Genomic DNA, 12,967 nt, shown 5'->3' on the forward strand with positions numbered 1-12,967 from the left:
GACCGCGAGATCGTGACCTGGCTGAAGTCGGACGCTTAACCGACTGCGCCACCCAGGCGCCCCTCTGTGAACATATTTATAATGGCTGTTTTAAAATCTTTTAAGTCCAGCATCTACTCACTGTCAGAGGCAGTTTCTATTGCCTGTTTTCCCATGTATGGGTTATACTTTCCTGTTTCTTTGATTTCTTATGTTTTTTTTTTTCTTTGTTGTTGGAAACTGAACATTTTAGATAATATCTTCTAGTAGTTTCAGATACTGGTCCTCCTTTCTAAGGCTTGTTATTGTTGTTTTGCTTGTTTATTTGTTGAGTGAATGACAGGATTTGTTTTAGTGAAGGCTGTTCTCCCTGCCACCACCCCCCAACCCCTTTTTCCCAACACTCAGTATTAAGTCTGTTGTTGTTCTGGGTCATTCTGCCTACAGTCACCCTGGAATGACAGTGGTATTGATAGGGCTGTCTTCTATACTTTCTCTGACCACACCCAGTTTTAAGCTCCACTAATTGCTGGCTGATTGCTCTATTGTTTACAATAGTGCCTTGGGGCATAAATTCCTCCACAAAGGAATCTAATCAAATTGTGGCTCCTAAAATGGAATAGTTTCTGAGGTCAGAATTTGTATTTGTCTGAGCCCAGGAGTCCTCCTCCCAGATGTCTCATTCCCCTGGTTCTTTCTCACTTGGCCAGCCTGTAGCCTAGGCTCTATCTTCATTAGATCCATGAATCTCTTCCCATTTTTCTACACCACAACCTTCAGTATTTTTGAGAAATGTCTTCAGTTTAAACTTCACTGTTGCAAATGAAATAAATTCCTTTGGGAAGAGGTATTTTTTTCATGCCTTTCTCCTGCCCCCAGGCAAAATCTCTGAGCCAGGGCTCTAGAGTTGGGGGTGAGGACTATGCTGAGCTTCTGAGTAACATCGTTATTTTTTAGGAGCTGAGCCCTAGGGTTGAGATGGGAGCAGTAGGCTGAGATCTCTGTCTCTCCTGCCATGGAAGCACTGCTTCCTGAGCCAGGAGAGGGCTGTTGGGCCCCCAGTATTCGCAACACATTCCTACCCAAGGTAGAGCCTCCATTCCATGAGTGGAAGTTGGGTGCAAGAAAGGAACTGTACTTCTCTGTCCACACTTAACCTGGATTAGCCTCCTCAGCAACAGACAGCTGGAAGAAGCTAAGAAATGCTGAAGTCCTGCTCCTATGGGAATAAAGCCCTCTGGCTGGGAACTGAGAAGGGATGGAGTCTGGTGTCCTTGGTTGCAACAGTCTAGAGTGGAACCACCCTCTCTGCTCTGGAAGAGGGGAGGGAAGGAGTGGTTTTGGTGCAAGTACCGTAGACTCTAGCCTTTTTTACTTAATTTTCAGTTTTCTTGAATAGATGTTTCTTCATTCACTATTTGCTCTAAGGACCATTTTCAGAAGATTTAGCTGTTTTTAAAATAATTTTCACCAGTTTTACTGGGAATCAGGTCAGTGTGTTGCAGGATTTTTTATTTACCTCAATACCTGGATTCGTTGTCTCACCGCTTTGAAGAACGAAGAGGAGGACACAAAGTGACCAGCAGGCAAAAGGTTATTACAGTATAAGATTAGAAAGTAAGAGTAGTATGAAAGCTCTCTTTACAGAAAGGGACCATTTGAAAGTGAATGCCAGCCGACATTTGGCAAGGGTCCTTGTTTTATAAGGTTTTGGTTAGCCTTCCCCTTCCCCCTGTTCCCTCTCAGGTCCCACCCTTATTGGCTTGATAGTTATAGGTGCTGGGTGGTCCATTTCTGATTGTCTCTATTCTATTGTATGAGGGGTGGCTATTGGTCATAGTTAGGTCTTTTGTTAAATTCCTAAGGGAAACCAGGGGGGGAGTAGATGGTGTCTGTTACATTCTTAAGTGGAACCTTACTGGTGAGGGGGTTTGCTGTGATCAGACACTCCTAGAATTGTTCCAAATATGCATTTTTCCCCACCCAGGGACTTCAGGTCCTAATATTTCCCTCTCTGCCTACTAATCCTATCTTTTCCTATCATAAGTGGAACTCCTTATAATGTCATCCTTACAGTTCAGTTCTTCTAATATCTCCTCTTTACCTTTAGTTTTGTTTTAACATGGTACTGATTGTGATTTTCATTTCTAGCAAATTAGTTGTATAGAAGTTGAAATGCTAATTTTGAATACATTTGCTACGCTAAGTGTATACAACTAGAATTGTATACATAAATGTAAATTATATTTAAAATATAGGCACATGAGAATTTACCTGCCTAGAAATTATGAAGAATCTTTTTGAGTTTAATGAAGGTCTTGCATTAATAGATAGCAAAGCAGGTAAAGAACTTAGGTTCTGTGTAGCTTACTAGATTTCAGTATATTTCTGTAATTCCATTTCTTTTCCAGATGTCTTTTTTTTTTTTTTTTTTTTTTTAGTTTTTAAACTATTACCAGGTTATTGTTTATTCACACACATAACAGATATTTAATGAGCACATAATGCGTGTGAGGCATGGATCTAGGTGCTGGGACTGTAGTGGTGAACAAGCAGACCAAAATTTGGCTCTTATTATAGAGGTTATATTTTAGTGGAGAAGACAGATAAACATATACATAATTTTAGGTAGTAGTATATGCTGTAAATAAACACAAAGCAGTATATTGACATAGAGAGTGATGGGCAGTGAGGATAGGAGACTATTTTGGACGTATTAGTTAAAAAAGACTTCTTGGGGTGCCTGGGTGGCATAGTCGGTTAAGTGTCAGACTTCCGTTCAGGTCATTATATCATAGTTCATTGAGTTCGAGCTCCTCATTGGGCTCTTTGCTGTCAGCGTGGAGCCTGCTTTGGATCCTGCTTTGGATCCTCTGTCCTCCACTCTCTCTGCCCTTCCCCTGTTCACACTTGCACGTGTGCATGTTCTTTCTCTCTCTCTCAAAAATAAACATTAAAAATACATACATATATATATATATATATATATATATATATATATATATATATAAATAGTTTTTTAAAAAAAGACTTTCCTGAGGAGGTATTGAGTTTAGAATTGAATGAAGTATGAGAACAATGTGAATTGCCATGTGAATAATCTGGAAAGGGAGTGTTACAGGCAAAGGGAACAGCAAGTTCAAAAGCCCTGAGTCAGAGTAAGTTTGGTGTGTTCAAGGAAAAGCAGGGAGGCCACTGGAGCTATAGCACAACATAGTGTAGCATGATGAGGGGTTAAGCGGAGAGAGACGAGGTTTAAGAGGTTGGTTGGCCCTGGATTGTGTATGATTTTGCAAAGAGATGGATTTTATTCCAAACACGATAGGAAGCCTTGGGAAAATTTTGAGCAGGGTTATTGCATACTCTGTACATGATCTGTCAATAAGGTAACTACATAGTGGAATTATATTCAGTGGTAGATCATATTTAAAACATAGCCATAGGAGAATTTCAATGCGTAGAAATTGTAAGGAGACTGTCTTCAGTTTTATCAGTATTCTTGTGTTAATTAGTATGCATGCAGGAAAGAACTTAGGTTCTATACAGTTTATTGATCTTGAATATATTTTTAGAATCCCATCCCTATTCTATTTTTTTAAATTAAAATTTTTTTTTAATGTTTACTTATTTTTGAGAGAGAGATACAGAGTGAGAATGGGGAGGGGCAGAGATAGAGGGAGACACAGAATCCAAAACAGGCTCCAGGCTCTGAGCTGTCAGCACAGAGCCAGATGCAGGGCTCGACCCACGAACTGCGAGATGATGACCCAAGCTGAAGTTGGATGCTTAACCAACTGAGCCACCTAGGCACCCCTAATTTTTTGTTTTTTAAGTAAGCTCCACACCCATGTGGAGCCCTATGCCGGGCTCAAACTCACGACCCCAAGATTGAGACCTGAGTTGAAATCAAGAATCAGATACTTAACCAACCGAGCCACCCAGGCACCCCTCCCATTTTGTTCTAAATAATCATTTTTCAATTTTTAGAACATGTGTTTTTTGTTTTTTTTTTAAAGTCACTCTGGCTGTGAAGAAGAGATCAGAAAGTTATAAGTTAGAAGGCTAATGCCATGGTCCACTGATCATTGATGGTGACTGGGACCTAGGGCATTAGGGTGCTATAATGAAAGTGGTGAGAAATGGTCATATTTAGGATATAGGTTTTTTTTTTTTTTTTTTTTTTTTGAGAGAAAGTGCTAGCAGGGGAGAGGCAGAGAGAGAGGGAGAGAGAAAGAGAATCTTAAGCAGGCTCCATGCCCAGCACAGAGCCCAAAGAGGCTCTGTCTCATGTCCCATGTCCATGAGATCATGACCTGACCCCAAATCAAGAGACAGACACACAAATCGAGAGTTGGACATACTCAACTGACTGAGTCATCCAGGTGCCCATAGGATATATTTTAAAAATGGACTTAACAAAACTTCATTTTGGATTTGTTGATGTTGGGATGTCAAGGAAAAAGAAGGGTCAAGGTTGATTACTAAATTTAGTCCTGAATGAATGATCATACCAGTAACATAATGGGGAAGAAGGATGAAGAGTGGATTTGGTATTCTGTTTTCTAGAAGTCAAGTTTGAGATGCCTCTTGGATTTCAGATGGAAATAACAAGAAGGTGATATGATATAGTAATATATACCTTAAAGGAGAAATCAGGATTGGAGATAATATAAATTTAAGAATCATTTGATTAGGAGTGGGGTTGTAGCTGGGGCTCAGAGTTAAAAGAGCACCTGGCTCTAGGGGTCTCAGACAGGTAAGATTCAGTTACTGGCTGTTGAGAAAAATCCAAAGGCAGAGAGTGGTGGTGAAACAAGAAAGGAATTTATTTCAATAAGGCCAACACCCAGAAGACAATGGACTAAAAAAAAAAAAAAAAAATCATTTGCTCCCAATATTTAAAAATAAAGGGCAGTTTTAAAAAGTGGAATGAGGAGGGAGGGGCCAACATCACAGAGTAGTAGGAGGATTCGAACTTCCCTCTTCTCCCAAAGAAGTGTTGAAGCCAAAGGACTTTGAATCCCAAGAGTCTGGGAGGAAAAGAAACAGTCGTATTCCCAGGAATCCACTGGAACAACCTGACGGGCCATAGATGCGCGATTGCGAACTGGGAGAGATAAAATGAATGGAGGGCAGGGATCTGCTTCTGCAGAGAGACAAAAGGAAGAGAAAGAGCGGCTAGGGAAGTATAGGACTGTATCTCGACAAGAGAAAAATCTCAGACCAGGACGGAGAAAGATCAAATCTCTAACTGTGGGGCTTGCTCCAGACTGGGGCTGGCTGGCCAGAATGGCACACCTGAGGAGAGGGGGAGCCAGCCCCGGGCTCAGTGGCTAGGTCAGGGATGCAGTCCACAGTAGGAGAAAGCAATCCCCTCCCTGGAGTGCTGTGGGACAGGACAAAGCCTGCTTGTTCCCGCCAGCCAGGGACCACATATCGGGTGATGCAGAGAGGCGCTTCCCCTGTACCGGAACCCGGGGAGCAAGAATTTGAATCCCCGCCAAGTGCCAGGCATAGGAGTTGGGGAAACGAGACAGACTGCTTCATTTACACCCATGGCACAGTGAGGATGGCTGAAACAGAGTGGTTTGGGACACCGGGTCTGTGGAGGAGAGACTGGGGGGGTTCGCCATTTTTCTCCTTAAACCACCAAGGTGAGGCCTCAGGGATCAGACAGTAGGACCCACAGTGGAGGCGAGACCAGCCTACACCAAACCACGCCCCTCCGCACCAGTAACTGCATATCTACTGGGGCAGGGTAGACGCTGAGGAACCAGACAGCCCCTCCTCCAGACCTGCCCTGCTGCATTGCCTTGTTTAATGTATGTAGATACATTGTTCCTTCCTTTTCTCTTTCTTATCTCTTCCCTCTAGTCTGGTTACTCTGGTTGTTGGGTTGTTTCAGCAGACATATTTAATCCATTCTCTTGATACCTGTTCCACACCTCCTTCTTTATTCTCCCTTCTCTGTCTTGGATTAAGCTGTATTGTTTCTCTCTGAACAAATTTACCTTCTTTCATTTTTCCCTGCCTTCTTCTTAATTTTCCTTTCTCTCTCTCTGGATTAAGCCATATAGTTTATCTGTCTGGGTAACTTTCTTTTCTTTTTCTTTTTCCCTACCTCCTTTATTTTCCTTTCTCTCTCTCTGGATTAAGCCATATAGTTTCTCTGGTGAATTTTTATTCTTTCTTCCCTCCCCCTCCCCCCGCCCCCATCATTTCATTGTATGGGATAAGGCCTCTTTCATCAGCACTGCCTCCACCCTGTGGTTTACTTGTAGCTGGTGTTTCTGTTTTTTTGTTTGTCTTTTTTTGTTTGTGTGTTTGTGTGTTTTTGTTTTCTGTTTGTCTGTTTGTTTTCCTTTCCAAGGCTACTTCAACAAATCAAAGCACACCTGGTGGGAGGTCCAAAGCATCACCACAAGTAGGGAGTAACCCAAGTCACAACAACAGACAGCAAGTAATACTCTCCAAAAAACATCTCCTGAAGGGCCACACCCTGGACAGTGTATGACCCCTCTTTAATATAGTAGTGCTTGCAGGAGCAGGGCACATAACAAGCTTTTAAAATACATAAGGGACAGAAAACTAGCCAAAATGGTGAAACGGAAGACTTCTCCTCAAAAGAAATTCCAGGAAGAAATGACAGCTAAAGAATTGATCAAAACAGATATAAACAATATAACTGAACAAGCATTGAGAATAATAGTCATAAGATTAATCTCTGGGCTTGAAAAAGCATATAAGACAGCAAAGAATCTATTGCTGCAGAGATCAAGGAACTAAAAAATAGTAATGATAAATTTAAAAATGCTATAAATGAGGTGCAAATTGAAATAGAGGTGGTCACAATGAGGAGAGAAGAAGCAGAGGGGAGAATAGGTGAATTAGAAGATAAAATTACGGAAAAAGAGGAAGCTGAGAAAAAGAGATAAAAAATTCTAGATCACAAGGGGAGAATTAGAGAACTAAGTGATTCAATGAAACGGAACAATATCCGTATCATAGGAGTTCCAGAAGAAGAACAAGAGAGAAAGGGGCCAAAGGTATACTTGAATAAATCATAGCTGAGAACTTCCCCAGTCTGGGGAAGGAAACAAACACTGAAATCCAGGAGGCACAAAGAACTCCCTTCAGACGTAACTTGAATCGATCTTATGCATGGCATGTCATAGTGAAACTGGCAAAATACAAAGATAAAGAGAGAATTCTGAATGCAGCTAGGGATAAACCAGCCTTAACATACAAGGGTAGACACATAAGGGTAGTAGCAGACCTATCTACTGAAACTTGGCAGGCCCGAAAGGAGTGGCAAGAAATTTTCAATGTGATGAACAGGAAAAATATGCAGCCAACAATCCTTTATCCAGCAAGCCTGTCATTCAGAATAGAAGGAGAGATAAAGGTTTTCCCATACAAACAAAACTGAAGGAATTCATCAGCAATAAACCAGCCCTACAAGAGATCCTACGGGGGACTCTGTGAGTGAAATGTTGCATGGATCACAAAGGACAAGAGACATCACTACAAGTATGAAACCTATAGATAACACAATGACTTTAAACCCATGTCTTTCAATAATAATACTGAGTGTAAATGGACTAAATGCTCTAATCAAAAGACACAGGGTATCAGAATGGATTAAAAAAAAAAGACCCATCTATTTGCTATCTCCACGAGACCCATTTTAGACCTGAGGACACCTTCAGATTGAAAGTGAGGGGATGGAGAACCATCTATCATGCTACTGGAAGTCAAAACAAAGCTGGCGTAGCCATACTTATTTCAGACAAACTAGACTTTAAGTTAAAGGTTGTAACAAGAGATGAAGAAGGGCATCATATAGTAATCACAGGGCCTATTCATCAGGAAGAGCTAACAATTATAAATGTCTATGCACCAAATTCAGAAGCACCCAAATCTATAAAATAATCACAAACATAAGCAATCTTATTGGTAAGAATGTGGTAATTGCAGGGGACTTTAATACTCCACCTACAGCAATGGACAGATCATCTAGACAGAAAATCAATAAAGAAACAATGGCCCTGAATGATATACTAGACTAGATGGTCTTGATAGATATATTTAGATAAAAAAAAAAAGCATAAAGCAGCAGAATATACATTCTTCTAGAGTGCACATGTAACATTCTCCAAGGTAGATCACATACTGGGTCACAAAACAGTCCTCAATAAATATAAAAGAATTGAGACCATACCATGCACACGTTGAGATCACAGTGCTATGAAACTTGAAATCAACCATAAGAAAAAGTTTGGAAAGCCTCCAAATGCATGGAGGTTAAAGAACATCTTACTAAAGAACAAATGGGTCAACCAGGCAGTTAAAGAAGAAATTTTAAAAATATATGGAAACAAATTAAAATGAAAACACAACAATCCAAAGCCTTTAGGATGCAGCAAAGGCAGTCCTAAGAGGAAAATACATTGCAATCCAGGCCTATCTCAAGAAACAAAAATCCAAAATACAAAATCTAACAGCACACCCAAAGGAACTAGAAGCAGAACAGCAAAGACACCCCAAACCCAGCAGAAGAAGAGAAATAATAAAGATCAGAGCAGAAATAAACAATATAGAATAAAAAAAAAAAAACGACAACAAACAACAGATCAATGAAACTAAGAGTTGGTTTTTTGAAAAAATAAACAAAATTGATAAACCTCTAGCCAGGCTTCTCGAAAAGAAAAGAGAGAGGACATAAGTAGATAAAATCACGAATGAAAATGGCGTTATTACAACCAATCTCTCAAATACAAGCAATTTATCAGAGAATACTATGAAAAATTATATGCCAACAAACTGGACAACTGGAAGAAATGGACAAATTCCTAAACACCCACACACTACCAAAACTCAAACTGGAAGAAATAGAAAATTTGAACAGACCTATAACTAGTAAAGAAATTGAATCAGTTATCAAAAATCTCCCAACAAATAAGAGCCCTGGACCAGATGGCTTCCCTCAGGAATTCTACCAGACACTTAAAGCAGAGATAATACCTATCCTTCTTAAGCTGTTCCAAAAAATAGAAATGGAAGGAAAACTTCTGGACTCATTCTATGAAGCCAGCATTACTTTGATTCCCAAGCCAGACAGAGACCCCACAAAAAAGGAGAACTACAGGCCAATATCCCTGATGAACATGGATGCAAAAATTCTCAACAAGACATCAGCAAAGCGAATTCAACAACATATAAAAAGAGTTATTCACCATGATCAAGTGGGATTCATTCCTGGGCTGCAGGGCTGGATCAGTATTCACAAATCAATCAATGTGATACATCACCTTAAGAAAGGGTAAGAACCATGTGATCCTGTCAATAGATGCAGAAAAAGCATTTGACAAAATACAGCATACTTTCTTAATAAAAACCCTCATGAAATTCGGGATAGAAGGAACATACTTAAACATCATAAAAGCCATATATGAAAAGCCCACAGCTAATATCATCCTCAATGGAGAAAAACTGAGAGCTTTTCCCCTGATCAGGAACTCAACAGGGATGTCCACTCTCACCGCTGTTGTTTAACATAGTGTTGGAAGTCCTAGCATAGCAGTCAGACCACAAAATGAAATAAAAGGCATTAAAATTGGCAAAGAAGAAGTCAAACTTTCACTTTTTGCAGATGACATGATACTCTACATGGAAAACCCGAAAGACTCCACCAAAAAACTTCTAGAACTGATACATTAATTCAGCAAATTCGCAAGGTATAAAATCAGTGTACAGAAATCAGTTGTGTTTTTATACACCAATAATGAAGCAACAGAAAGAGAAATCAAGAAACCCATCCCATTTACAATTGCACCAAGAACCATAAAATACCTAGGAATAAACCTAACGAAAGATGTAAAACATCTGTATGCTGAAAACTATAGAAAGCTTATGAAGGAAATTGAAGAAGACACAAAGAAATGGAAAAACATTCCATATGCTTGGGAATGCAAGCTGGTGCAGCCACTCTGGAAAACAGTATGGAGGTTCCTCAAAAAACTAAAAATAGAACTACCCTACGACCCAGCAATTGCACTACTAGGCATTTATCCAAGGGATACAGTGTGCTGTTTCAAAAGAACACATACACCGCCATGTTTATAGCAGCACTACTAACAATAGCCAAAGTATGGAAAGAGCCCAAATATCCATCGATGGATGAATGGATAAAGAAGAAGTGGTATATACATACAATGGAGTATTACTCAGCAATCAAAAAGAATGAAATCTTGCCAGTTGCAACTACGTGGATGGAACTGGAGGGTATTGTGCTAAGTGAAATCAGTCAGTCAGAGAAAGACAAAAATCATATGATTTTACTCATATGAGGACTTTAAGAGACAAAACAGATGAACATGAGGGAAGGGAAACAAAAATAGTATAAAAACAGGGAGGGGGACAAAACAGAAGAGATTCATAAATATGGAGAACAAACTGAGGGTTATGGGAGGGGTTGTGGGAGGGAGGATGGAGTAAATGAGCAAGGGGCACTAAGGAATCTACTCCTGAAATCATTGTTGCACTATATGCTAATTTGTATGGAAAATTTTAAAAATAAAAAATTAAATTAAAAAAAATATCCCATATGCTCATGGATTGGAAGAATAAATATTGTTAAAATGGCAATACTACCCAAAGCAATCTATACATTCAGTGTAATCCCAATCAAAATTGCACCCACATTATGCTCAAAGCTAGAACAAAGAATCCTAAAATTTGTTTGGAACCACAAAAGACCCTGAATAGCCAAAGTAATACTGAAGAAGAAAACCAAAGCAGGAGGCATCACAGTGCCAGACCTTAGCCTCTAATACAAAGTTGTAATCATCAAGACAATATGGTATTGGCACAAAAACAGACACATAGACCAGTGGAATAGAATAGAGAACGCAGAATTGGACCCACAAGTATATGGCTACCTAATCTTTGGCAAATCAGGAAAGAGTATCCATTGGAAAAAAGACAGTCTCTTTACAAATGGTGCTAGGAGAACTGGACAGCAACATGTAGAAGAATGAAACTAGACCACTTTCTTACACTGTATACAAAAATAAAATAGATGAAAAACCTAAATCTGAGACAGAAAACCATCAAAACCCTAGAAGAGAAAGCAGGCAACAACTTCTTTGACCTCAGCTGCAGCAATTTCTTACTTGACACATCTCCAAAGGCAAGGGAATTAAAAGCAAAAATGAACTATTGGGAACTCATCAAGATAAAAAGCTCCTGTACTGCAAAGGAAACAGTCAACAAAACTAAAAGGCAACTGATGGATTGGGGAAAGATATTTGCAAATGAAAATCGGATAAAGGGCTAGTATCCAAAATCTCTAAAGAACTCACCAAACTCCACACCCAAAAAACAAATAATCCAGTGAAGAAATGGGCAGAAGTCATGAATAGACACCTCTCTAAAGAAGACATCCAGATGGCCAACAGACACATGAAACGATGCTCAACTTCACTCATCAGGGAAATGCAAATCAAAGGCACACTGAGATACCACCTCACACTGGTCAGGATGGCTAAAATGAACAAATCAGGAAACTATTGATGCTGGCAAGGATGTGGAGAAATGGGAACCCTCTTGCACTGATGGTGGGAATGCAAACTGGTGCAGCTGCTCTGGAAAACAGTGTGGATTTTCCTCAAAAAATTCAAAGTAGAACTCCATGACCCAGCAATAGCACTGCTAGGAATTTACCTAAGGGATACAGGAGTGCTGATGCATAGGGGCACTTGTACCCCAATGTTTATAGCAGCACTCTCAACAATAGCCAAATTATGCAAAGAACCTAAACGTTCATCAACTGATGAACGGATAAAGAAGATGTGGTTTATATGTACAATGGAATACTACTTGACAATGTAATAGAATAAAATCATGCGATTTGCAGCAATGTGGATGCAACTGGAGGGTATTGTGCTAAATGAAATAAGTCAGAGAAAGATATCATACGATTTTACTCATACGTGGATCTTGAGAAACTTAACACAAGACCACGGATGAAGGGAAGGAGAAAAAATAGAGAGGGAAGGAGGCAAACCATGAGAGACTCTTAAAAACTGAGAACAAACTGAGGGTTGATGGGGGCTGGGGGAGAGGAGAAAGTGGGTGATGGGCACTGAGGAGGGCATTTGTTGGGAGGAGTACTGGGTGTTGTATGTAAGCCACCTTGACAATAAATTATATTAAAAAAAACAGATTAAAGGAGAAATATTATATAATCATCAATATAAAAGAAGAAAGTGGAATGAGATTCGATGGCTCAGGAGCCCATATAGCTAGATAAAAGTCTGAGCCACTGGTTACTTTGGCAACTGGATGATGGGTAGAAAAGAACTGTGAGGGGCACCGAGGTGGCTCAGTCAGTTGAGGGTCTATTGATTTTAGCCCAGGTTATGAACTCAAATGGTTTGTGGGATGGAGACCTGTGCCCAGCTCTGTGCTGACAGTGTGGAGCCTGCTTGGCATTCTCTTTTTCATCTCTCTCTCTCCCTCCCGTACTCGCGTGCATGCTGTCCCTTGCTTTTTCTCTCTCTCAAAATAAACAAATAAACTTAAAAAAAGAGAAAACTATGAGCTAGCCCAGAACAGTGGGAAGGAGAATCAGCCAATGAGGTAGGAGGAAAATCAGGGACGCCTGGGTGGCTCAGTTGGTTGAGTGTCGGACTTCGGCTCAGGTCATGATCTCATGGATTGTGAGTTCAAGCCCCCGTCAGGCTCTGTGTTCATAGCTCAGACCCTGGAGCCTCCTTTGGATTCTTTGTCTCCCTCTCTCTCTGCCCCTCCCCCATTTGTGCTCTGTCTGTCTGTCTCTCTCTCAAAAATAAACATTAAATAAAGGTTGGTGGGGGGGGGGAGGAAAATCAGTGTGGTATCTTGGGAGTTAAGTGAAGAAAGTGCTTCATATATGTAGGTGGTCATCGCCCACCTGGTGCTGTCCTATCCTGGATGCTACAGATAG

General features: G+C 40.3%; 1 protein-coding gene across 6 annotated transcripts in view; it reads left to right on the forward strand.

The window, feature by feature from the left end:
• Positions 1–12,967, forward strand: part of TTBK2 (tau tubulin kinase 2) — a 166,055-nt gene that overhangs the window by 82,569 nt on the left and 70,519 nt on the right. The window lies entirely within an intron of this gene.

The sequence above is a fragment of the Leopardus geoffroyi genome, chromosome B3 (assembly GCF_018350155.1).
Source record: "Leopardus geoffroyi isolate Oge1 chromosome B3, O.geoffroyi_Oge1_pat1.0, whole genome shotgun sequence".
Classification (NCBI taxonomy): domain Eukaryota; kingdom Metazoa; phylum Chordata; class Mammalia; order Carnivora; family Felidae; genus Leopardus; species Leopardus geoffroyi.